At 41.1% G+C, this 27,064-nt stretch overlaps 7 non-coding genes and 1 pseudogene across 7 annotated transcripts; all 8 read left to right on the top strand.

Annotated features, from left to right (window-relative positions):
* The first annotated feature begins 282 nt into the window (after positions 1-282).
* On the top strand, positions 283-358 carry LOC114905313 (annotated as a pseudogene).
* An 11,808-nt stretch (positions 359-12,166) lies between these two features.
* On the top strand, positions 12,167-12,245 carry LOC114905312. Its single transcript, XR_003796159.1, has one exon. It is a non-coding gene; the product is annotated as a small nucleolar RNA SNORD115 (small nucleolar RNA).
* A 4,332-nt stretch (positions 12,246-16,577) lies between these two features.
* Positions 16,578-16,658, top strand: LOC114905310. The gene has a single exon (XR_003796157.1). It is a non-coding gene; the product is annotated as a small nucleolar RNA SNORD115 (small nucleolar RNA).
* Positions 16,659-18,667: 2,009 nt separating this feature from the next.
* Positions 18,668-18,748, top strand: LOC114905303. The gene has a single exon (XR_003796151.1). It is a non-coding gene; the product is annotated as a small nucleolar RNA SNORD115 (small nucleolar RNA).
* Positions 18,749-19,733: 985 nt separating this feature from the next.
* On the top strand, positions 19,734-19,811 carry LOC114905309. The gene has a single exon (XR_003796156.1). It is a non-coding gene; the product is annotated as a small nucleolar RNA SNORD115 (small nucleolar RNA).
* A 2,035-nt stretch (positions 19,812-21,846) lies between these two features.
* LOC114905304 lies at positions 21,847-21,926 on the top strand. Its single transcript, XR_003796152.1, has one exon. It is a non-coding gene; the product is annotated as a small nucleolar RNA SNORD115 (small nucleolar RNA).
* A 2,042-nt stretch (positions 21,927-23,968) lies between these two features.
* Positions 23,969-24,049, top strand: LOC114905305. Its single transcript, XR_003796153.1, has one exon. It is a non-coding gene; the product is annotated as a small nucleolar RNA SNORD115 (small nucleolar RNA).
* A 2,053-nt stretch (positions 24,050-26,102) lies between these two features.
* LOC114905307 lies at positions 26,103-26,183 on the top strand. The gene has a single exon (XR_003796155.1). It is a non-coding gene; the product is annotated as a small nucleolar RNA SNORD115 (small nucleolar RNA).
* Positions 26,184-27,064: the final 881 nt, after the last annotated feature.

Raw genomic sequence — 27,064 nt, 5'->3', positions numbered from 1 at the left:
AGTAATATCCTTCCTGTATAAATCACAGAGGAACATATGAGAAATGCAAACATGAGATACATAGTTTTCTTCTTTGACTACCGCCCTGATCCTTCCTCATAGACAAAAACAAATGGGGAAGAAGACACTTGAGCTCACTTCCCCTGGGGCATGATTAACTACCCAGTTGTCCTGCACTGAATCTCTCAGATCTCCAGTCCACTTGGGACCCAGAATTTAAGGATGCCATTAGTAAAAATTTACAGGACAAAGAAATTATAGTTGTGGGTGATGCCATGGTTTGAGTGAATGAGGACATCATATCTTGAGGAGATGTGATTGCATAAAAATCATGCTTAATAAAATTACTCTGGGGCCCAGCAGAGGTGACAATCCTGGATTACGAAGTGGGAGTGAGGGTTCTTAGCTTCACTGTAGTAGAAACTCTATTCATGGACTTCAGGTAATAAAGCCCATATGGGAAATTTGTTTCATCCACCTCTTCTACCTCTTTCCAGGTAAACAATGGTTTCTTTTATATTAATCAGATTGTGGTGGTTTATTTTTTTGAAATTATACCTCAACTCTTTTATATTGTGTGTACATTAAATGGATTAGGCTGCCTTTGATAACTGGTAAGTGTGAAACACACTTCTAAACTAGTAAAGACTTACTTCTAGGGCATTTAGCTTTATTCTTTCTGATGATATAAATATCATTATGGGTTCTTTTTCTCCATTAGTGATATATATATATATATATATATATATAAAATGGGATCTTCATCAGAAGAATTTCGCTTTTCACCTGAGTGTGCTTTACTGGAAGTTGCAAAAGGTTTGTGATTCATCAATACCATCTCTATGGTGCAATATTTGCTTGGTTCTAAATGTCCAAGTAGACAAATTCAAGCCTGTTATATTATTTCAGAGTTTTAATGTGTTACACTTGTGGATCGTTTTTGGACTATGACTATTCAAGGATTCTGGGAAGTGTGAATCCATGCGATCCAGATATTTGTTTTCCTGTGGATGTAAAAATCAATAAAATTAGGAGCTTCCTGGTATCCTATTTACTTTTTAGGAATAGTACCCATGAAATACAGTTTTCATTTTTGACTACTGTCCTCTTATACAAAGACTACTGAGAAAGATGACTTTCTGTCCTGCTACACCAGGGATACATGAAAGCTACACAGACTAACTTCACTGAATCTACCCAAACCCTAATCTATTTTGGCACAAGGTTTTTAAGAAACCCAACCCTGGTTAGACTTTTCAGGATCAAATAAATGTATAAGGGAAGTGCCATGGCTTATGTCATTATGTTAATCCCCAGCATAGGAGCCATTCTTGGGAAAGGATGTAGGAGTGTTCTAGGCTATGCAAAACAGAGCTATGGAAGCAGATATGATTAAGAGTAAAACACAAGTAGTCATTGAAAAGTTGTGTAAGGGACTGTGTCATAGAATGAAAACATGAGGTTGGGCAGTGGTTGCCTAATGACCTGGAAGAAAGGGAATCAAAACAGTCATACTACTAAATGGCAAAATGAGAACTGAAACTACATTGTCATAGAAAAGAATTTATTTTTCATTTCAATAAGAAGAATATCAGCCCTATGCTTTTGTATCTCCAGCAAATCAAATAACTGGTAGAAGGTATTAAGGGCTGCTGGAAGGACTAGAAATAGTAAGAATCCATATGCCCTTTTCCCTAGTGCTCTGGAGAGATCCACAAAATTTTCCGGAGGTGCTCTGCACTGTGTTTTCAGTCTACGGCCCTATACATGGGGATGCATACTGGCTGCTACACAAACTGTTGCCTCCAGTTGACTAATGGAACAGGCACAATGAAGGTAAAATAGTAATCCCCATATTAGGGAGTTCCAAGTCCTCAGGAATCCAACTGTACACTTCCTCCAACAACTCAGGCTATTCTATTCTTTGTACCTTGGAAACCTAACATGAGAGACTAATGACAAGATTCCTCGAAACCTTTCTGCAGAAGGTAAACTGAGAGAAGCTAAATGCTGTACTCAGAAGCTGAGTCCTTCATTGTTTTTCAACACAGTTCACTGAGGCATTTTATACGTTTATATATATAAATCCATGTGAAGATCAGAATAGACTTATGGCACTTTTGTTGCCAGGAATTTAAATACAAGTAGGAGAAAAAGTAGGTTGATGATAAGAACAGATAATTTCTCAGATATTGGTGGCTACAATCCAGTTTTGAGAAAATATGTAGAAAGATTAGCCGTAAAGAAACTTAAGACTGCAGCTTAGTTGCCTAGTTATAATTATTTACAAGGGAACACAATATTATCTGGAGACCCCAACAAATAAGAAGGCACACCCTGATGGAAAGTCAATAATTCACTATTGAAAAGTCAAGACATTGGCAAAAATAATGCTGGAACAGACTGAGGAAATGCAAGGGATACAACCTAACCCTGAAGCTTTACCACCTCCTCAAGCGGTTCTTTCCCACTCCAGGAAATCAGACAGAAAGTAATTGGCAAATGGTGCAAACTTATGGACAAAATTGACATAATGAGAGAACCTTAGAAATGGGAATGGAATGAACTTACATTTCTGTTTCTTTTCCCCATTTTAAACTTTTCCAGTCCTTTCTTGTGGATACTGAAGCCATGAATTCTGCAATTTCTACTACCTTTCTTGTTTAACTCAGAAAAATATCCAAGATATGGGTGTTTCTGGATGACCTATCTGTTCTTTCTCCTCTGAAGTTCCCATGCAAACAGGTATTTCCGTAGAAGAATATGCCTTGTCTTCTGATGTGCTTGATAATGCCAAAAAGGGACTTAACCATGTAACAAAGGGATATGATATTCTATATTCTGGATAGAGTGTTGTTGGAGCACCTGGGATGCAAGGTATCTAGGTTGGTAAATAAGTGCTTTCAAAAACAAAAGGGGGGCTTCCCTGGTGGCGCAGTGGTTGAGAGTCCGCCTGCCGATGCAGGGGACACGGGTTCGTGCCCCGGTCCGGGAAGATCCCACATGCCGCGGAGTGGCTAGACCCGTGAGCCATGGCCGCTAAGCCTGTGCGTCCGGAGCCTGTGCTCCGCAACGGGAGAGGCCACAACAGTGAGAGGCCCGCATACCGAAAAAAAAAAGGGGGGGGAGACTATGGGAGAACAGCAGTCTCACCTAGTGCTGAAAACGTACACCTAAATTACAGGAAATCTATATTTATGGGCAGAAAAAAATAGAGAAATTTAATAAAAGGGACGAATCTCATTGTTATAGTTTACAATAAAGAAAAAACATGGCCATGTATAAAACATATTCTCTATCTGTAGCTCAAATACAAGGTATAGAACCAGTAATTAGAGAAATGTGAAAATAGGCATAATAAAGAAAGTATATTTACCTTATAATTCTCCCATATTACCTTAAGAAAGAAAGATTTGACAAGGAGATCAATCTGTTTATAGATTTGTCCATGACCTGAGAGCAATAAATAAGTCATAATTGGTCTGATACCTGTGGTACACATTCTTGCTACTACATTAACTTCTGTGTCTGAGTAAGCTAATTATTTTTATGTAATAGACTTATGTTCAGCTTTCTTTCCTTTACCTTTAGCTAAGGAGTCAATGTTCTTACTTGACTTTACCAATGTAGGCTTTTAATATTTGTGGCAATTGATTCCCCAGAAATTCAGAGATTTATTTACTGTATTCTCTAGGTATTTACAAGAAAAATTAACAAATTGTCTCTGCCTTGATGCTCCAAACTAATTCAATGCTGGTTGATTTATTGATAGCTACTAATATCTTACATGTTAGTAAAGAAGATACTTTAGCTTTACTAAATTTCTTAGTCTCCCAAGACATAATGTCTTCCTGAATATGTTGCAGTATTATCAAACTGAAGTCAAATATTTGAGATATGTATTATTGGCCAACAGACAGAAGATGGTTGCATCCTGAACTCAGCCTAATATACAAATGAAACAATGTTACACACACACACACACACACACACACACCCCTCCACTGATTTTGAGAGTTGGTTGTGGATCCTTGCCTTTTATGAAAAGGCTAAACCTCTCCTGGTATGTTACATGAAATACCAAAATTGTGGTACAGATAAAATCAAGAAGCCTTTCACATTCTTAGAATAGCTGTTGTTTCTCCATGTGTATTAGTTTTTAACTTTGATAAAACCTTCTACATGTTCTGTCATAAGATTTAGGGTGCTTCTAATAGCTTATTCAAAACTTAGGCCCTAATTATAGGCATATTGCTTACTTTTCTGTGTTATTAGATTTTGTTGCTCTGGGAATGCAAAGGTATTTACAAGGCATAATAGCAAAAACTCTCCTGATTGAAAGACTCAGGCTTTAATCTTGGAACACAATTTACTTATAGATACCTCATGATGTTACTATTTTACAAGTTTTTAAGATTCATTTCTCACTGTGTTGCCAGTCTAGCTATGAACAAATCTTATTTTCTAATCCTAATACTACTCTGGGCAAGTGTAGCCTCTTGAACCCAGCTACTATGTTGCCTTATCCTGACAAAACAGGTTGAATATGACTGTCTCACAGTCACTGATGTAGATATTGGACCTTGGTCTGATTCACCTAATATTCCTATTCCCAAAGCTGACTTAATATTGTTCACTGACCCACAAGAGACTATAATAGTATGTTATGTAGTAGTCAACCCTCATGAGATTTTAGATGCTTCTGTTCCCTCAAACATAAAGTTAGTCCAAGTAGCAATGTCTCCTCTTTCATTTATAATTTTATTTGTGTTTCTTTTTTCTTCAGGTAGTCTAGCTAAAGATTTGTCAATGGTGTTTATCTTTTACAAAAAAAACAACTTAAAAATATTTATATTGCTTTTTCTAGTCTCTATTTCCTTTATTTCTGCTCTGATCTTTATTATTTCCTCCCTTCAGCTAACTTGGAGCTTAGTTTTCTCTTTTTCTAGTTTTTTGAATTGTAAAGTTAGGTTATTTGAGATCTTTCTTTTTTTCTTAATGTAGGCATTTATTCCTATAAAATTCCCTCTTAGAACTGCTTTTGCTTCACCTCATAAGTATGTTGTGTTTCCATTTTCATTTGTCTCAAGATATTTTTAATTTTTATTTCTTTTATGACTTTTTATTTCTTTTTGTGACCCATTAGTTGTTCAGGAGTGTGTTGTTTAATTTCCACATATTTGTGAATTTTCCAACATTCCTTCTGTTATTGATTTCTAGTTTCATACCATTGTGGTTGGAAAAGACACATGATAATCTCAATAATCTTGATTTTGTTAAAACATGCATTGTGGCCTAACATATAATATATCCTGGAGAATATTTGTGTACTTAAAAGAATATGTATTCTGAAGCTATTGGATAGAATGTCCTGTATATATTTATTAGGTCTATAGTGGTCTATAGTGTTAAGTCTGATGTTTTCTTATTGACTTTTTGTCTGGATTATCTATCTATTATTGAAAGTGGGTTATTAAAGTCACCTACTATTATTCTATTGTTGCTATTTCACCCTTCACTTCTGTCAAATCTAAGTCAGCTAGGTGCTTTGATGTTGGGTGTTGGGTGCATATATAATCATAACTGTTACATCTTGTTGAATTGGCCCTTTTATCATTGTATAATGACTTATTTGTCTCTTATTACAGTTTTTTTGTCTTAAAGTCAATTTCACCTAACGTAAATATTGCCATTCCTGCTCTCTTTTGTTGTCATTTGCATGAAATACCTTTTTCCTTCTCACTTTCAGCCTATATATGTACATAAATCCGAGCCTCTTGTAAACAGCATATGGTTGGGCCTTGTTATTTTAGAGGACATTCAGTCACTCTATGTCTTTGGAATCATGAGTTTAATTCATTTACATTGAAAGTATCATTGACAGGTAAGGACTTACTATTGTCATTTTGTTAATTGTTTTCTGTCTGATTTGTAGTTCCTTTGTTCCCCTGTTCTCTTGTGGTTTGATAATTCTTTTTGCAGTTATACTGTTTATTTTCTCTCCAACTTTTGTGGATCTACCATAGGTTATTTCTTTTGTGGTTTCCATGAGGCTTACATTGAACTATCTATAGTTATAATGGTCTAATTTAAACTGATAACAACTTCAAATGCATAAAAAGCTCTACAATTTTATTTTCCCCCATATGCTCAACTTTATTTATTGATGTTGGATTTTATTTCTGTTTTTAAATTGTGAATCTATTAAAAAGTTCTTGTGGTTATAGTTATTCTTAATAGTTTTGTCTTTTCATTTTTATACTATGTAGCAGGATGAAACTAATTTATACGCTATTAAAACTATTAACACTATTCTGTGTTTGTCTATATATTTACTTTTACAAGTGAGATTTGTACTTTCATACACTTTTGTGTTCCTGTTTAGTGTTTATTCATTTCAACTTGAAGAGCACCCTTAAACTTTTCTTGTAAGGTAGGTGACAAACTCCCTCAATTTTTTATTTAACTGGGAAAGTCTTAATATCACCTCTATTTTTAAAGGGCAGTCTTACCAGTTTAATATTCTTGATTGGCAAAGTGTTTTTTCCTTTCAGTATTTTGAATATATTATTTCCTTCTCTCCTGGCCTACAAGGTTTCTGCAGATAAATCCACTTATAGTCGTATGTGAATTCCTTTGTGTGTGATAAGTCACTTATCTTTTGCTGATTTCATGGATATCTCTTTGCCTTTGCCAATTTAATTATAATGTGCCTTGGTGTAGACCTCATTGGGTTCAAGCTATTTTGTGACTCTTAAGCTTCATGAAATCCATTTCTCTCCACAAATTTGGTAATTTGTCAGCCATTTTTTTAAAAATAGAATTTTTGTCTCTTTCTCTTTCTCTTCTCCTTCGGGAATTCCCATAATGCAAATGTTGTTCCATGTGATGGTGTTCCATACTCCTGTAGGCTTTCTTTTATAAAAAATTCTTTTCTCTTTTTGTCCCTCTGACTGAATAATTTTAAATGACTTGTCTTCAAGTTCACTAATTCTTTCTCCTGTTTGATCAAGTGCACTGCTGAAGCTCTCTATTGAAATTTGTAGTGCAATGATTGTATTCTTTAGCTCTAGAATTTCTGTTTGATTTTTTCTTGTTTCTATTTATTTATTGAACTTCACATTTTGTCCATGTATTATTTTTCTGATTTCATTCAATTGTTTATATGTGTTCTCTTTTAGTTCTCTGAGCTCCTTTAAAACAATTATTTTAAGTTCTTTATCAGGTTGTTGGTAGATCTCTATTTCTTTAGGGTTAGTTGTTGTGGCTGTATTAGTTTCTTTTATACAAACTCATTAAAGCAACTCATTAAATCTTGGCTTCAGAAGAAAGTAATTCACCAGTCAGCTCAGCCTGGGATTATGGGAAGGCCAGTTCTTGGCACCCATAGACAGGAGAGACAAACTACCAATACTCTGATGTTGAGTGAGGACACTTGCTGGGATCTGTCATAGGGAGAGGTGTGAGTTGGGCCTTATAGTTGGACAGGGTTGTACCTGTGTTCTCTGGCTGGGTGGGATTGGTGGGAGACCCCTTGTTCTAACAATGCTGGTAGCAAGGGTCCTGGTTGGACAAGGCAATGTTGCTGTTAGGAGCACAAGGCTTCTGTAAAGATCTGCAGTATAAGTTACTGTGAACCCATAACCCTTTTCCTTGTTCCTAGCTGTCCCAGGTGGTATACCAATGCCAGTTCCCTCAGTGTTCCATGTGAGCTGAGAGATAAGTGGGCCTCTCAGACAACGCCCTGAAACCCTGGGGAAGTTGGATGTATGTCTTAGTTTCTCTTTCCCCAACTGGATAAATCATGGGCCAAAGAGATCCTTCTCAGTGTGTTGCTGTTCCAGCTCTGGGAAGGGGTGACATGTAAAAAGTGAAATGTTTATTCTAACCCTTTTTGATGTAGTTTTCTTGTTTTTTCATGCTCCACCAGTGTACTATATATAGCCTTACCCCTGAGGTGTCAGACACTCAGGACAGCATTTTCATCTGTGTACAGTTGCTAAATTGTTTTTCTGTGAAGGAACTAGGGACAGGGATGCCTATTTACCATCTTGCCAATGTTACCTTAGACTAGCCTTTAGTCTTAAAATGAATATCTATGCTGATAATAAATATCTTTATGGTCTGTTAGGCCACCAGCCAACTTTGGAGGAATGGAGGTTTTCAAACGTTGGTAGAAACTAAAATATTACATGGGAAGTGAATCACCAATGTATTAGAGTCATTGAAAATTCTCTAACAGAATTATATTATTGATTGTAAAATTCATACTCTGGAAAAAAAATTATCTAAGAAAAGAATTTTCAGACCAAGTTGTGAAAAGAGTTACTGAGTTTTGGACTGGAAAAATTAAATGCCCATTATTTCTACCCAGAAACTCCTATTCATAATTTCAGAAATATCTAACTCTATAATAATTAGAAAATTATAAATCAAGGGTAAATAAGAATAACACCATAGGAAAATGGGAATTACATGATGGGAATTTTTCTTTACAATATTTCCATTGTATGCTTGGGTGGCTTTTCCATGCCACTGACAGACTCATTCAAACAGAAGGAATATACTGAATATTTTGGAATATTGCAACACTTATAATTCAGTAAATAATACAAAGATGTGTTGTTTGAAAAAATTATTTACAGGTAACACCTAAGATAAGTCAAGGAAGCCATCTAAAGCCAATGTTTCCTGGAATATGGTGGCAAATGGACTTGATCAAGATTAGACCTTTAGAAGGTATCAAATATTTTTAGTAATGTTGAGTATGATGTTTAGACGGCCAGACATGTTTCCATAGGCTAAAACTGATGCTCGAGCAGTGAAAAACACCTTTCTAAATTATATCATCTCAACTTTTGGAATTCCTAAATATCTAGAATCCAATAGAGAAAGTAATTATATATTTTGTAATTTAGGAGCTTTGTAACATCTTACAAGTACTCAAATTTTGCCTACTTTTTATCATTTCCAGTTCCTGGACAAGTGGAATTAATGAACCATATCCTAAAATTTATTTGGCTAAATTACATCAAACCACTCACTTGCGGTGGCTCAAAGCCTTACCATTGGTTTCATTAAAATTAGGTTAACTCCTTCTAGTAAGCAAATTTCAAATTTCAATTAGAAGATATTTGAATTTAGGATTTAAGCCTAACCCATTATCTGATGCAATAAAAAATAGTCATGATCAAATATAATACTTAAAGAGTTTGCAGGCTTCCCTGGACTTATTTTGCCAGATGCTGGAAAAATTTCCCTGAGGAGGTATGCCATCAATATTGAACAGGAGACCTGGTATATATCAAATTGTTCCAATATCAGACTGATGGTCATCACACCAGATAGAATCCTACCAGGTTTGTTGATAATTCACATCAAGGTTTGTTGATAATTCACATCAAGGTGAAGAAGAAGCCCAAGTAGATGCATGCTTCTCTTGTGAGACCAACACCTATGATTGAGTGGGCCACAATTTCCATTAAGAACCTTAAGGTTAAATTCTCTAGATAGTAATTTAAAATAATATGCAGGCTGAAGAAAAAGTTTGTCTAGTGGACAGACAGTAGGAGACATAGATTGTTGTGTTACTCCTTAATTACCTTGACCACTATAATTTTGATACTTATTCTATTTTATATCAGTTGAACATGAAGCTTATAGTATTAGACCTTCTTCCTTTAAAAGTGAGTATATTAACCTCAGGGAATTTTGAATTGATTACAAATGTTCTGAATATGGAGTGAGGACTCAAGAAATACATATTTTGCCATAATACTTCATATCCTTCAATTGGATAGTTTAAATTTAGAAGAATGAAACCCACAGACTATCTATTGATCTATTTACCCAAATAAAACAATCTTAAATATCACCCTTTGTGTTATTGAATATACTAATGGGAAGAAATTTTTAACCAGTCGAACTAAATACAAGTATATTCAAATTGAAAGTCCTTGAACAATAACACAAAACTCCAGCTGCTCTCTACATTATATAGCCATTGGAGCCCAGTTTGACAAAACTGGAATGAATGTACAATGAGGAAGACATATCCCAGCCCAAATTATATAGCATATTTCCTTTAAAAGTCCCAAAATATAGTGTCCCATTAAAAATAAGCCTACCTTATTTAGAACTTAGCAATCTCCAGTCTCCATACTTAAGGTTTTTAGGGTCATTAAATGGACTATTGCTTTTAATATTACTACTTCTAATTTGAGTCAATTCAACTCAATTCTACTTGTATGCAATAGGCTTTATGACTATGAAAAGTTTTTACATGAATATTAAAATGTGTCATGATCAAACTAAAAGAGATTTACTAACTACCATATTTATAGGTAAGTAGAAGCTGGGACAACAATTGCAAACTCTATTGACACAGAAATATGGACAAACATACTTAGTGCCTTGGGACAATTGCAGAAAGATGTAATTCAGATGCAAACAGGGTGGAATCAAAACCTAATACAGAATACAACTATAGAGAAAAGTGAAAATGGAATTGAGAAATAATTTGGAATTGGACACCTGGGAATGAAACCCTGCTGCAAAAAAAAATGTACCTAAATATTTTTCACAAGCCTTCACTCATATAACTGAACAATTAGTTATTCAACAATTGCAATATACACTTACTAGTACTGAAATACAAGATTGCACATACTTAGAACAACAGTTAGATTTGGGCGTGTTATTATATATGGAGAGATTAAATAATGTTGTAAAAAGATTAATCATAGAGGAGCTGAAACTTGGCAATCGCAGACTGAAACTTCTGAAAACAAAACTACTAAAACTAACTTCACTAAAAAACATAAGTTTTCTCCTATACATATGTGAAACTAATATATTAGATGGGTGCCAGTCCTTCAAGGAGATATATTTGAATTGAGACAATGGAACCTTAAAAAAAACGTATGTGTCTAAATCAATCTATGTGCTTATAAGTAAAGAAAAATTGTTCATCTATTAAGCTTTGTTTAATGATTTATAATTCCTAATAGTGTTGCACCTTTGGGTTCTATCCTTCGCTCTTTTTCTCTCTTTACATATTACAGTAAGATACACTGCTAAGAGTTACACCTTCTCATTAAGTAACAAATGACAGCCTTACTCATAAATTCATTCCAAATAGATCACTGGACTAGAGAAGTTTCACCCTAAATCACTTAGACTTATTCATTTAGTCAGCCTGAATATTGATATGGGGTGTTCTTATTGATTGACTGATCTACTTGATGTAATCTTATGACAAAATATTTGCTTATTATTTGAATTTTACATGATTAACAGTTAAGAAAAATTTTGTTAACTGGCATATAGATCAATGTTCAATACTCATCTAGGTCTCTATGATGACCAATATTTATATAATATTGAATGGGATCCTAATAGTGTCTTGCTGCTTTAGGACCATTGAATAACTTTTAATAAATGACAATTCTGCCAACATAGATTAAAATGTGAAATTCAGTAATTTTCTGTTTCTATTAACCCTAAAATTGATTATATTAATGAGGAAACCCATATATAAATTTCAGTGCCTGAATATCATGTTAATGCATTATTTTCAGTATAATGATGTATGTGCTATGAATGATGGAGGCTGCCTGGAAATGAATACTATTTCCGGTAACCTTACACTTGATTTGTAAACTCCAAGTTTCAAGTGGCTTCAGGTGTGTCATTTTAGGAGAGTTCATATGCAATAGACAATGCCAAATGTTACCAGTATGGCATCTTTTGATATATAGATAAAGGATGATAATTGGGATGCTCTTGTGTTTTCCTGACACGTTCTGAGTGGTTCTCCAAAGAAACTTGTGTTCTGTGTCATTCTTGTGTAGCGTTGTCAATAGTCTACAACCTCTATACTAGGTCATTTTCTGAGTATTTATCATATTGCTCCATTAAGGAAAAACTTTCAAGAGCCATGTTCCATGAAAGACTTAGTTCTATATTTTGATACTTGTCCTACTCCTGTACACTTAAATAATGAGTACAGAGGAAGAGCATGGTTTGACCTGCAGCCTTGGAGAATTAATGTGAGTCAGGTACCTACCACTGAATATGTCAATATGCCAGTCCAAATTGGTGCCATAATTGGCTGGTACATATATTCAGGTCCAAATATGTATATGTGTATGAAAAGCCAGGGCTTCAGTCAATGATGGGAACTTACAGTCTTGAAGTGAGATGATGACCTGGAAATCATGATCAATAGAATTAAAATGAAGGTAAACCTAGGTGACAATACAAGGAAATATATATGGAATCATTATTTCCTTTATAGACATTTTGTTTGGTGCTTGAGAAAATGAAACCTTAAAAGAAACTTATGTAAACCAATCCTGTCTATCTACTAAAAAGTAAAAAGAAATACTCATCCTATAAACTTTGTTTCAGAGATTTATAATTTTTAATAGTAAGGTACATTCAGGGATTAGTCCACTGTTTTTTTCTCAATGTGTCTTTGAGTAAGACATTGAACCAAGGAATGCAACACTGCATTGATGATAGATGTCTAGGTTCCTTTAGTCATAGTTATATTCCAAATAGAAAATTGACTGGAGAAGATGCACTCCTAAGCATAATAGATTTAAGCAGAAGGTAAACTGAATAGGAATATGGAATTTCCTTTTGAAACAGTGACTGACTTACTTGATGTAAATTTCTAAGTTTCATTTGAACATGAAATTAGTAATATTGAAGTTGAGAAATTTTGATTCACTGGTCCCCAGTACAATGTTTAATCTACTTCAACAAACAAGATGAGAACAATATTTTTATAATTTTACAGGATTCTAAAAGTAGCTTTGTGCTACTTTAAAGTACTAAAGAATCTCCCATAGCTGAAGGAAAATGCCATTAAAGAGATTTGAGATACAGTAGTTGGACTGTTAAAGAACTAAAATTTTAAGCTTAAAATGTAGTACTTACACTAAGAAACACACAAAATTACAGATCTTAATATGGACCGAGCGTATATAATATAATAAACAATTTTCTATAAATCAGCAGTCCCCAAACTTCTTGACACTAGGGACCAGTTTCGTGGAAGACAATTTTTCCACAGACCGTGGGGGAGGGGTGGGATGGTTTGGGGATAATTCAAGCTCATTACATTTATTGTGCACTTTATTTCTATTATTATTACATTGTAATGTATAATGAAATAGTTATACAACTCACCATAAAACAGAATCAGTGGGAACCCTGAGCTTGTTTTCCTGCAACTAGATTGTCCCAGCTGTGGGTGATGGGAGACAGTGACACCCGAAGTGTGTTGTTTATGTCCAGTCTACTCCATAATCTCGTTTTGGTTGCTGTCACTGCAGAAAACCCTGCTGCACAAAGACAGGATGTTGGAAATGGAAGCAGGCTTTTCAGTGCTTTTGTGGCAATGTCAGGATATTACGTCTTGACTTTAATCCAGAACATATGGAGATTTGAAGTTGTCTCAAACATACTTTTAAGGCCACTGTAATTTGCGATCTCAAGCAGTTGATCCTCTTCTAGCACGGACAGTCAATTCACCTGGTTTATTCACAAATGAGTCACAGATCCATTCCTTCCCAGTTTAGGGGTCTTTTGTGGTTCAGAAGTAATGCTCAAACTCTTTTGAAAGCTGAGATAGGTGATCATGCACCAGCTGGGAGGAAGAAGTCCCTGGCTAAGTGTCTTTCAAAATCTCTGCTAATGTTTGAAACATGTCAAAAAGCCATGTTCATTTGTTGCCCCCATAACTCCAGTTTGGCTTTGAATGCAGCCACTTTATCTGCTGACTTGAGCACAGTTGCCATTCTCCCCTGAAGTGACAGATTGAGTTCGTTGAGCAGATTGAATATGTCACACAAGTAAGCAAGTTTTGTGACCCATTCTGTGTCACTGAAGTGTGCTGCCAGTGGTGACAGTTTTTTAAAAGAAATCCCTGGAGTGGCTCTCATAGCTCAAAAACTCAGGCCAATGATCTACCTTTAGAAAGCCATGTCACTTCTGTGTATAGGAGAAGACATATGTGCTCTGCATCCATCTCCTCCCAGAGCTGCACGAACAGACGTGACTTAAGGGTATGTACTTTAATATGGTTGATAATTGTAATCACATCCTGTAAAACGCTAATAAGTTCAGGTGACATTTTCCAGCTAGCCAGCATTTCTCTATGGATGACACAGTGTGTAGACTCACATTCAGAAGTGACCTCTTTGACCCGAGCAGTGAAACCACAAAGCTGTCCAGTCATGGCAGCCGCTCCATCCATGCATATACCAACACAAAATGACCAGTTCAGTTTTCCTGATATGTAATCATTCAAAGACTTGGATAGTTCTGCAGCTGTGGTGTTGGTTGGCAACAAAAGTGCACATAACATCCTCATGCACATCCTCCTGGAAAATATATTGCACAAAAACAAGCATTGTTGCCTTGTGGTCAACATTGGTAGACTCCTCAACCTGGATTGCGTACCACGGTGACTCACTGATCCTCTCTAAAAATTGTTCCTCAGTATCCTCTGCTATTTCATCAATTTGTCTATTCATGATGCTAGCTGAAAAAGGAACATGTGCCACCTTTTGAACTGCAGCCTCTCCTAAAAGTTCACAACCAACGTCCTTAGAAGCAGGCAAGGTCAACTCTTCACCAATAGTAAAGGGCTTCTTAGCGTTAGCAATGCTGTTAGCCACTAAGAATGATGCTCTCAGTGCAGACACATTTGATGAAGTTGTGGCCTTCAATAATTACTTCTGTTCTTCGTGTCCATGTTTTGTTCTTTTGAAAAACTCCAAAGTCTTGTCTTTTAATTCAGGGTGATTAGTCTCCATGTGGTGAAGCAGTTTTGAAGGTTTCAAGGCTTTGTTGGATAGTCAGTTGCCACATATAATACAAAGTGGGCTTGGAGAATGTGAATCACCTGTTGCAATGAACCCATAATTTAAGTAGGACTCTTGGTATTTTCTTTTAAATACAGCTTTTTTTATTTGGCAGTATTGGAGTCTTCTGCTGTCTCATCATTTGGTCTTTCCCAATTTTCAAAGAAGCTCTCCAGCAAAGTTTGTTTTTTATTCATTTTGGCTAGGGTTAGCTTGTGGGCTTACCAAAACTGTGACTGAGAAAAGTGCGCAGTATGGGAAAGAGTTGTGGATGGAAGTAGTAAATAAAATAGTGGGCAGGCCACGCACAGACTCAAACGATTGTTGAATTCTGACTTAAAGCCTGCCACCAGATGCAGCTGTACAATTGAAGTACATCAACTCACTTGCCACTATAAATCTGCCACCAGATGCAGCTTAATTGTCACTTGCCACTCACAGATAGGGTTTTGATATGAGTCTGCAAGCAATTGATTTATTATGGTCTCTGTGTAATCAAACCTCTCTGCTAATGATAATCTGTATTTTCAACCACTCCCCAGCTCTAGCATCACCACCTCAGCTCCACCTCAGATCATCAGGCATCAGATTCTCATAAGGAGCATGCAACCTAGATCCGTGGCATGTGCAGTTCACAGTAGGGCTCACACGCCTATGAGAATCTAATGCTGCCACTGATATGAAAGGAGGAGGAGCTCAAGTGGTAGTGTGAGCAATGGGGAGTGGCTGTAAATAGAGATGAAGCTTAGCTCACTCACTGGCCACTCACCTCCTGCTGTGTGGCCTGGTTCCTAACAGGCCAAGGACTGGTACCAGCCTGTGGCCTGGGGGTTGGGGACCCCCTGCTATAAATGATGCCAGAAGATTCTCATTTACAATTGACTATGCTAGTGTCACTGAATGAGAAGTATTTTTTCTCAATGAGTGACCAACTAACTTTAAAGAATTATTAAGGGCAAATCCAATATTTTTGATGAGATATTTACTGATCTGTGGTTGCCAGGTGATGATGTGATTTTTTTAACTAAATATATAAGAAGAAATATTTACATTGATTATGAAATTCATTTCTTCTGTACCTATAAAGTGGGTAAGATATTGAAGAAAACACACAATATAACAATGGCTTATTAACCATGTTCAAAAAGGCTAAAATTCATGTTCAAGCATCACTAAAAAATCAAAATGACAACTGTACTGTTATTTTATTTGTAATCCAAAGACTCATGTGGCTTCAAAAATAGAACTTGAGGAAGTTCTTATGCAAAGAGAAAAATACAGAGATAACAATATAGATCAGTGTTTAATAAAATAAAATTGATCAGTGAAATGACCTTATGTTTCCTAAACACTAAAGGTGGAAAAAAGGAAAACTAATTCACAAACATTCTAATTCTACAGGAAAAAATGAAAGGTAAACAAAACTATAATAACATTCAAAAATATATAATGATAATTAAAAAACAGAAATATTTAGGATGTTTAAATGAACATATACAATTACATCAATCTTAAAATTGAGAAAGTAAAAAAGGAAAGAACAAAAAATATTGTATATAATAAAAAATAACACTAAAAATATTTCTTCTAAATATCAAAAAATATTATGGAAATAATATTCAGCATAATGTATTAATTTTAAAATATTTTGTGGTACGCATGTTGAAGAAAGAGGAAAATGATACATGAAAATAGCAGAAAGGATTAGAAAAGAAAAATTATATTATCGTCAAGAGAGATGATGGTCTAAAAATCATGCTCAACAGGATTGTGCTGAAGCACAAGGGAATTGGTCATCCAGGGGCAGGAGGATGCAATCTTCCTGTCCCTTCCAGAGCCCTTGGATGTGGGTGTGGATGCACCCTATCCTTCTAGGAAAGCATGTGAGACTCTACCTTGTCTAGGGGCTTCCATGTGGAAAAGGCATGGTCCTGTCTTTGGCTTTCTTTCCTGATTCCTAGTTCCACAACCCGCCCGGAGGGCTTAGGCGGGGCCTTCTTAGCCCTTTCTCTTCAAATCGTGTCTTTCAGTCAGACTTTCTGGCAAGGGCCTCGCCACAGCCTGAATGTTTCGAGGTGAGTGGCTCTCTTTGGTCCTTGACACAGGCCCCAAAGGACATTGGATTATGTGGGATGCCCAACTAAAAGCAGTCAAGAGAGAGGAGTCCTTTCAGGAACCTCAGTCGTCCCAAAGGGGGATTTCTGCTGTGGCACCACAACTAAGGGCTACGATCTTAGGAAATGAAAAACCTTTCATTAGACCTGAATTCTAATCAGATTGCACATGGAAGAAATGTTTCCTTCCCTGGGCCCCTGAGGAGCACACCTCAAAGCAGAGTACTCTGATCAACTGAGGGGACAGTCATTTGTGGTGTATATTTTGCAGTCTCCAAAGAACCATCGGTAGAGAAGAATCATGCCCCAAGACAGGGGATGGTGAGAGGCAGGCAAGAACCCATCCACCAGGTCTTGGCATGTAGATGCTGCTGGCTATTGAGAGAGCTGAAGGGCGGCCCCTGGGTTTAATGGGACTTGGGCTGGTAACTTTCAGGGATGGTGGGGTCTCGGTGAGGTTCATTGTTCCTGATACTCTCTCTGGTGGATTTCGCTTCAACAACTAGCAGCCATTGCATCTCCTGTGGAGTTCTTCCAGTAGGGGAGACACTGCCGTCAAAGACAGCACCTTCAAGAGGAGAAACCCCTTTTGAGTGTGCCTACCTAGTAGGGTTGTTGAGAGCCCTTCTGAGCCCTGGTATCATCTCCATTGTGAGGCCCTGTTGCCCGAAGTGGAGGGGGACCCAATGATGTGGGCCAAGGAGGGAGTAGTTGCACTGCTGTTCTTTGGGGGCCTTCGATGGTCCATAAAACGGGCTGCTGCACCAAAAGATGATGGCTCTTATTCCCAGCCTGAACGTTCACATGCAGGGCTTTGCTAGGTTGACTAGTGCTCAGCCCATGGGCCCATCTCCAAATAATTGCTTCTTCAAGCATCCATTCCATGGGAATTCATGGCCTCGTTTTCTGTGTTTTGGCAGGCAAGTGGCCAAGCCGAATGTCCCATTGACCGCCCCATGCTTGCATGGACCAGAATCGAGCCCAAAGGAACGTCTCTGTTCCCCAGCACACGTCCAGAGAGTTTTGGTGGCCAAGAAGCCATGGCAACAGGCCTTCTGATGGGAGGTGAGCAACTGATGCTCTGCCTTCTCTCAGCAGTCTTTTAGATATTCGTCATTTCTTCATTCCTTGACACATTATTTATGTACGCATTCATACACAGATCCACATGTCCACTGGTTCATTTATGTTTCTTAGTATATATAGAGGAAGAGAGGGAGAAAAATAAGGAGCTAGGGAGGTAGGGACCTAGAAAGGTACGTAGGTGGGTTAGTAGATAGGTAGGTAGGTAGGTGTTAGGTATGCGTTTCAGATAGATACTTATGTCAATGCATATAGGTACATTTGGTCACTCTTTGTGTTTATGCATGTATCCCTGTTGGTATGTCTTGTAGTATCATCCGATGCATGAAGATGTACATGCAACTACACCCAATGCCTAACGCTATGGACTAGTAGTTGACACAAATGTCCTACTCCTCTCTAAGCAGACAACGTCCCCAGGAGAAGGAAGATATGAGTTTGGACTGCTGCCTATGGTGAAATCAATGTCAGCCTTGGTCCAACACCTGGAAGAGATAGAAAGTCACGTCTTTTTGAGCATCCTCATTTCCAGAAAGCATCTGAGGTAAGACTACTCAAGTGCCAGGGCACGGAGGTGTGGGGATTGCCTTGGTCGGGTCAATGATGAGAACTCATATGGTCCTGAAGAGACATTATGACCTAACAATCATGTTCAATAGGATTACGCTGAGGCCCAGTGGAGGTGGCCATCCAGGGGCAGGAGTTTGTGAATCCTCCTGTCCCTTCCAGAGCCCTGAGGTGTGGGTGTGGAGGCCCCTATCCCTCAAGGAAGCCCTTGAGACTCTACCATGTCAAGGGTCTTCCATGTGGCGAAGACATGGTCCTGTCTTTGGCTTTATTTCCTGATGCCTGGTTCCACAGCCCAACCAAAGGCCATAGTCGGGGCCTTTCCTTAGCTCTTTCTCTTCAAATTATGTCTTTCAGTCAGACGTTCTGGCAAGTATCTCACCATGGTCTGAATGATTCGAGGAAAGTGGCTCTCTTTGATTTTTGACAGAGGCCCCAGTGGACATTGGACAGTTGGGGAGGCCCGGACAGTTGGGGAGGCCCATCTCAAAGCTGTCAAGAGGGGGGAAATCCTTTCAGGAACCTCAGTCTTTGCAAAGGGAAGATTTCTGCTGTGGCACCACATCTAAGGACTAGCTTCTCAGCCACTTAAAAGCCTTTCATTAGAACTGAGTTCTAGTCAGGTTGCACATGGAGGCAACGTTTCCTTCCCTGAGCCCCTGGGGAACATCCAGACGTACGTAGGTAAATAGGCAATAGGCATGCGTGTCAGCTAGATGTTTATGTTAATGTGTACGGGTACATTTAGTCACATTTTTTGTTCGTGGAAGTGTTCCTAGATGTACAAGACATGTGTTGGTATGTCTTGTATCATCATTCGATGCATGAAGGTGTACACGCATGACCCCCAATGCCTAAGGGTTGGACTAGGAGGTGACACAGCTGTCCTACTCCTCTCTAGCCAGATAACATCCCCAGGGGAAGAAAGATCTGAGTTAGGCCTGCTGCGTATGGAGCAAGGGTTGTCTGCATTGGTCCAGCACCTGGAAGAGACAGAAACTCACGTCATTTGGGACATCCTCATTTTCAGAAAGCTTCGGAGGTAAAGCCTACTCAAGTGAGGGGGCACGAATGCGTGGGGAGTGCCTCAGTTGGGTCAATGATGTGAACTCATATGGTTAAGAGAAATGATGGCCTAAAAATCATGTTCAATAGGATTACGCTGAGGCCCAATGGAGGTGGCCATCCAGAGGCAGGAGGTTGGGGATTCTCCTGTCTCTTCCAGAGACCAGGGGTGTGGGTTTGGAGGCCCCCATCCCTCTAGGAAAGCCCTTGAGACTCTACCGAGTCTAAGGGCTTCCATGTGGCAAAGACATAGTCCTGTCTTCACCATGCTTTCCTGATCCCTGGTTCTGATGCCCACCTGGAAGCCATAGGCGGGACCTTTCCTTAGCTCTTTCTCTTCCTATTGTGTCTTTCAGTTAGATGTTCTGGCAAGGGCCTCACCACGGCCTGAATGATTCGAGGTGAATGTCTTTCTTTTTTAGACGGTGGGCCCAGTGGATGTTGGACAATGGGGGTGGACCATCTCAAAGCCTTCAAGAGGGAGGAGTCCTTTCGGGAACCTCAGTCCTCGCAAAGGGGGGAACACTGCTGCCCCACCACATCTAAGGACTAGCTTCTCAGGCACTTCAAAGCCTTTCATTAGACCTGTGTTCTAGTCAGTCTGCACATGGCGGCAACGTTTCCTTTCCTGGGACCCAGTGGAACATCCACACAAGTCTGTGTGTACCTCAAGGCAGAGGATGCTGATCTACTGAGGAGACAGTCACTTTTGGTGTTTGTTTTGCAGTCTCAAAAGGACCATTGGTAGGGAAGAACTGAGCCCCAGGACAGGAGAAATTGAGAGGCAGGTAAGAAACTGTCCACAGGGTTTTGGCAAGTACACGCTGCTGGCTACTGAGAGAGCTGGAGGACAGCCCCTGAGCTTAAATGGAGCTTGGCCAGGTCACTTTCAGGGATGGTGGTGTCTTGGTGAGGCCAATTACACCTGATGGGACATCTGATGGATTTTCCTTTGCCCAATCGGGTCCAGTGATTCTCATGGGGAGCTCTTCCTCTCTAGGAGCCACTGCCTTCAAAGAGAGCACCCTCAAGAGGAAATAACCCTTCTGAGGGGGCACTCCTAGTAAGGCCGTTGAGAGCCCTTCTGAGCCCTGGGATCATCTTGATCGTTAGGCCCTGTTGTCAGAAGTAGAGTGGTGGCCACATGATGTGGGCTGAGGAGGGAGTAGGTGTACTGCTGTAATTTGGGGGATTTGGTGGGCCACTAGAGGGGATGCTGCACCAACAGATGATGGCTGTTGTCCCCGGTCTGAAAGTTCCCATTCAGGGCATTGCCAGGTTGACTGGTGCTAAGCCCATGGGCCCGGCCCATCTCCAGATATCTGCTTCTTCCAGCATCCATTCCGTGGAATTCATGGACACATTTCCTTTGTGTTGGCAGGCAAGTGACTAAGTCCAATGTCCTGTCGGCCACCCCATGCTTGCACAGACCACCATCGAGCCTGGAGGAACATGTCCATTCTGCAAGACATGTCTGTAGAGTTTTGCTGGCCAAGAAGCCCTCACCCCAGGACTTCTGATGAAAGGAGAGGCAATGATGCTCTGCCTTCACCTGGGAGTCTTCAGGGATTCATCTATTCTTCCTTCCCGGAAACATTAGTTTAGTACCTATTCATGCACAGATCCAACTGTCCACTGGTTCCTTTATGTTTCTAAGTCTGGATGGAAGGAAGGAGAGAGAAAAGTAAGGATTGGAAGGTAGGGAGCTAGAAAGGTAGGTAGGTGGGTCAAGAGGTAGGTAGGTTGATAATTGTTAGGTATGTGTGTCAGGTAGATGCATACAGGTACATTTGGTCACATTTTGTGGTCGTGGAAATGTTCCTGGATGTACAAGACATGTGTTAGTATGTCTCATAGCATCATTCAATGCATATAGGGGTACACGTATTACCCCCCCAATGCCTAATGGTATGGACTAGGAAGTGACACAGCTGTCCTACTCCTCTCTAGCCAGATAACATCCCCAGGGGAAGAAAGATCTGAGTTTGAGCTGCTGCCTATGGAGCAAGCGATGTCAGACTTGTTCCAGCACCTGGAAGAGACAGAAAGTCATGTCCTTTTGGGCATCCACATCTCCAGAGAGCATCTGAGGTAAGCCTACTCAGGTGCCATGGCACCGATACGTAGGGAATGCCTCAGCTGGGTCAATGATGAGAACTCATTTGGTCATGAAGAGAGATGAGGACCAAAAATCATGCTCAATAGGATTACGCTGAGGCCCAAAGGAGGTGGCCATCCAGGGGCCAGAGTTTAGGGGAATATCTTGTCTCTTCCAGAGCCCAGGGGTGTGGGTGTGGAGACCCCCTATCCCTCGAGGAATGCCCTTGAGACTCTACTGTGTCTAGGAGCTTCCAAGTGGCAAAGACATTGTCCTGTCTTCACCTTGCTTTCTTAATCCCTGTATCCAATGCCCGCCTGGAGGCCATAGGCGGGACCTTTCCTTAGCTCTTTCCCTGCAAATTGTGACTTTCATTCAGACAATCTGGCAAGGGTCTCCCCACGGCTTGCATAATTTGAGGTGAGTGGCTCTCTTTGATTTTTGGCAGAGTCCACAATGGACGTTGGGCTATGGGGGAGGCCCCCTCAAAGCCATGAAGGGGGGTATTCTTTTCAGGAACCTCAGTCCTAGGAAAGTGAGGGATTTCTGCTGCGGCACCACATCAAAGGACTAGTTTCTCAGGCACTGAAAAGCCTTTCGTTAAACCCGAGTTCTAGTCAGGTTGCACCTGGAGGCAACGTTTCCTTCCCTGGGCCCCTGGGGAACATCCACACAGGTCCCTGCACACCTCAAGGCAGAGCACACTGACCTACTGAGAAGACAGTTACTTGTGATGTGTGCTTTGCCATCTCCAAAGAACCATAGGTAGTGAAGAATCATGCCCCAGGCCAGGAGATAGTGAGAGTCATTCAAGAACCCATCCACCGGGTCTTGGTAGGTACATGCTGTTTGCTATTGAGAAGCTGAAGGGCAGACCCTGAGCTTTAATGGGACTTGGCCAGGTCACTTTTAGGGATGGTGGTGTCTCAGTGAGGTCAGTTGTTCTTGATGGGCCCTCTGATGGGTTTTGCCTCCCACTCTCATCCAGTGATCCTCCAGGGAGTTCTTCCTCTGTGAGGCCACTGCCTTCGAATAGAGCACCCTGCAGAGTAGAAACTCCTTCTGACTGTCCATTTCTAGTAAAGCTGTTGAGAGCCCTTAGGAGCCCTGGTATCATCTCCATTGTGAGTCCCTGTTTCCCTGAAGTAGAGTCATGGCCCCATGATATGGGCTTAGGATGGAGTAATTGCACTGCTGTTGTTTGTAGGCCTTGGGCATGCAATGGATGGAGATGCTGTGCACCAATAGACAGTAGCTCTTTTCCTGGCCTGAACATTCCCATTCAGGGCTTTGCCAGTTTCACTGGTGCTGAACCCATTTGCCCATCTCCATATATCTGCTCCCTTGATCATCCAATTTTGGGGACTCATGTCCTTGTTTCTGAGTGTTGGTGGGCAAGTGGCCAAGCCCAATGTGCTGTCAGCCACCCCGTGCTTGCACAGACCAGGATCGAGCCTGGAGGAACATTTCCATTCCATAAGACAAGTCCATAGAGTTTGGCGGGCCAAGAAGCCCTTGCCCCAGGCCTTCTGATGGGAGGAGAGCCAATGATGCTCTGTCTTCACCTGGGAGTCTTTAGCAATTCATCAATTCTTCCTTCCCTAATACATTAGTTCTGTATTTATTCATGCACAGATCCATTGGCCAATGGCTCATTTATGTTTGTAAGTCTGGGAGGAGGGAGGAAAACAGAAAAATAAGGAGATAGGGAGGTAGGGAGCTAGAAAGGTAGGTAGTTGGGTCAAGAGGTAGGTAGGTAGATAGGTATTAGCTGTGCGTTTCAGGTAGGTGTTTATGTTAATGCATACAGGTACATTTGGTCAGATTTTGTGTTCGTGGAAGTCTTTCTGGATGTACAAGACATATGCTGGTATGTCTCGTAGCATCATTTGATGTATATAGGGGTTCATGCATGACTCCCTGATGCCTAACAGTATAGACTAGGAGTTGACACAGCTGTCCTACTCCTTTCTAGCCAGACAATGTCCCCAAGGGTAGGATGATCTGACTTTGGCCTGGTGCCTATGGGGCAGGCGATGTCAGCCTTGGTCCAGCTCCTGGAAGAGACAGAAAGTCATGTCCTTTGGGCAGTCACATTTCCAGAGAGCATCTGAGGTAAGCCTACTCACGTGCCAAGGAACAGATGCATAAGGAGTGCCTCGGTTGGGTCAGTTATGAGAACTCATATGGTCCTGAAGAGAGATGATGACCTAAAAATCATGCTCAGTAGGATTACACTGATGCCCAAAGGAGGTGGCCATCCAGGGCCTGGAGGTTGAGGATTCTCTTGTCCCTTCCACAGCCCTGGAGTGTGGGTTTGGAGGCCCCCTATTCCTGGAGGAAACCCCTTGGGACTCTACCTTGTCTAGGGGCTTCCACATGGTGAAGATGTGATCCTGTCTTTGGGTTTCTTTCCTGATCCCTTGTTCCTCTGCCTGCCCAGAGGCCATAGGCGGGACCTTCCTTAGCTCTTCCCCTTCAAATTGTGTCTTTCAGTCAGACATTCTGGCAAGGTTCTCACCACAGCCTGAATGATTCGAGGTGAGTGGCTCTCTTTGATTTTTGACAGAGGCTCATTGGAAGTTGGACGATGGGGAAGGCCCACCTCAAAGTCGTCAAGAAAGGGGAGTCCTTTCAGGAGCCTCAGTCCTTGCAAAGGAGCGGATTTCTGCTGTGGCACCACATATAAGGACCAGTTTCTTGGGCACTGAAAAGCCTTTCATTAGACTTGAGTTCTAGTCAGGTTGCACCTGGAGGCAATGTTTCCTTCCCTGGGCCCCTGGGGAACATCCACACAGGATCTGTGTGCACCAGAAGGCAGAGCACACTGACATACTGAAGGGACAGTCACTTGTGATGTGTGCTTTGCCATCTCCAAAGAACCATCAGTAGGGAAGAATCGTGCCCCAGGACAGGAGAAGTTGAGAGGCAGGCAAGAACCCGTCCACTGGGGCTTGGTAGGTAGATGCTGCTGGCTATTGAGAAAGCTAAAGGGCAGCCCCTGAGCTTTAATGGGAGTTGGCCAGGTTACTTTCAGGTATGGTGGGGTCTCGGTGAGGCCAGTTCTTCCTGATGAGACCTCTGATGGATTTTGCTTCACCCACTAGTGGTCAATGAGTCTCCTGGGGAGTTCTTCCTCCCCGGGAGCCCCTGCCTTCAAAGAGAGCACCCTCAAGAGGAGAAACCCCTTCTGAGTGTGCATTCCTAGTAAGGCTGTTGAGAACCCTCTTAGCCCTGAGATCATCTCCATCTTGAGGGCCTGTTTACCAAAGAAGAGGGGTGGCTCCATGGCATGGGCTGAGGAGGGAGTACTTGAATTGCTGTTGTTTGGGGGCCTTCCATGGGCCACAAGAATGGATGCTGAACCAACAGACGATGGCTCTTGTCCCTGGCCTGAATGTTCCATGAAGGGCTTTGCCAGGTGGACTGCTGCTGAGCCCATGGGCCCATCTCCACATATCTGATTCTTCCCGCATCCATTCTGTGGGACTTCCTGGCCCCATTTTCTGTGTGTTGGTGGGCAAGTGGTCAAGCCCAGTGTCCCATCGACCACCCCATGATTGCACAGACCAGGATCGAGCCCAGAGTAACATCTCCATTCCGCAAGACACATCCATAGAGTTTTACTGGCCAAGAAGCCCTTGCCTCAGGCCTTCTGATGGGAGGAGAGCCAGCGATGCTCTGCCTTCACCTGGGAGTCTTTAGTGATTCATCAATCCTTCCTTCCCTGACACATTAGTTATGTAACTATTCATACACAGATCCACTTGTCACTGGTTCCTTTATGTTTGTATGGAGGGAGGGAGGGAGGGAGAGAGAAAGGCAAAGAGGTAGAGAGGTGGGGAGCTAGAAATGTAGGTACGTGGGTTGGTAGGTAAGTAGGCAGATAGGTAGGTAGATGAGTGTTAGGTATGCGTTTCAGGTAGGTGTTTATGTTAATGCATACAAGTACATTTGGGCACACTTTGTGTTCGTGAAAGTGTTCCTAGATGTACAAGACATCTGTTGGTATGTCTCATAGCATCATTCGATGCATGTACGTGTACACGCATGACCCCCTAATGCCAATGGTATGGACTTGGAGTTGACACAGCTGTCCTGCTCCTCTCTAGCCAAAGTCCCCATGGGAAGGAAGATCTGAGTTTGGTCCACTGCCCATGGAGCAAGTGATGTCAGCCTTTGTCCACCACCTGTAAGAAACAGAAACTCAGTTCCTTTTGGGCATCCTCATTTCCAGAAAGCATGTGAGGTAAGCCTACTCATGTTCCAGGGCACGGATGAGTGGGGAGTGCCTCGGTTGGGTCAATGGTGAGAACTCATATGGTCCTGAAGAGACATTATGACCTAACAATCATGCACAATAGGATTACACTGAGGCCCAAAGGAGGTGGCCATCCAGGGGCCAGAGTTTAGGGATTCTCCTGTCCCTTCCAGAACCCTGGAGTGTGGGTGTAGAGGCCACCTATCCCTGGAGGAGAGCCCTTGGGACTCTACCATGTCTAGAGGCTTCCACGTGGCAAAGACGTGATCCTGTCTTCAGCTTTCTTTCCTGATCCCTGATTCCACTGCCTGCCCGGAGGCCCTAGGTGGTGCCTTTCTTTAGCTCTTTCTCTTCAAATTGTGTCTTTCAGTCAGATGTTCTGGCAAGGGTCTCGTCACAGCCAGAATGATTTGAGTGAGTGGCTGTCTTTGATTTTTGACAGAGGCCTCAATGGACTTTGGGTTATGGGGGAGGCCCACATCAAAGGCGTCAAGAGGTGGTAGTCCTTTCTGGAACCTCAATCCTCGCAAATGGGGGATTTCTGCTATGGCACCACATCTAAGGACCTAGTCAGCTGATTTCTGCTATGTCACCACATCTAATGATATAGTCAGACTGCACATGGAGACAACATTTCCTTCCCTGGGCCCCTGGGGAACATCCACACTGGTTCGTGCCCACCTCAAGGCAGAGCAAACTGATCTACTGAGGGGACAGTCACTGCTATGTGTGCTTTGCCGTCTCCAAAGAACCATCGGTAGGGAAGAATCATGCCCCAGGCCAGGAGGTGGTGAGAGGCATTCAAGAACCCGTCCACTTGCCCTTGACAGGTAGACACTGCTTGCTTTTGAGAAGCTGAAGGGCAGCCCCTGAGCTTTAATGGGACTTGGCCAGGTCACTTTTAGGGATGGTGGTGTCTCAGTGAGACCAATTGTTCCTGATGGGCCTTCTGATGGGTTTTGCCTCTCACTCCCGTCCAGTGATCCTCCTGGGGAGCTCT

The sequence above is a fragment of the Monodon monoceros genome, unplaced genomic scaffold (assembly GCF_005190385.1).
Source record: "Monodon monoceros isolate NGI ecotype Baffin Bay Population unplaced genomic scaffold, NGI_Narwhal_1 Super_Scaffold_21, whole genome shotgun sequence".
NCBI lineage: Eukaryota > Metazoa > Chordata > Mammalia > Artiodactyla > Monodontidae > Monodon > Monodon monoceros.
This window is presented reverse-complemented; position numbering and strand designations above follow the sequence as displayed.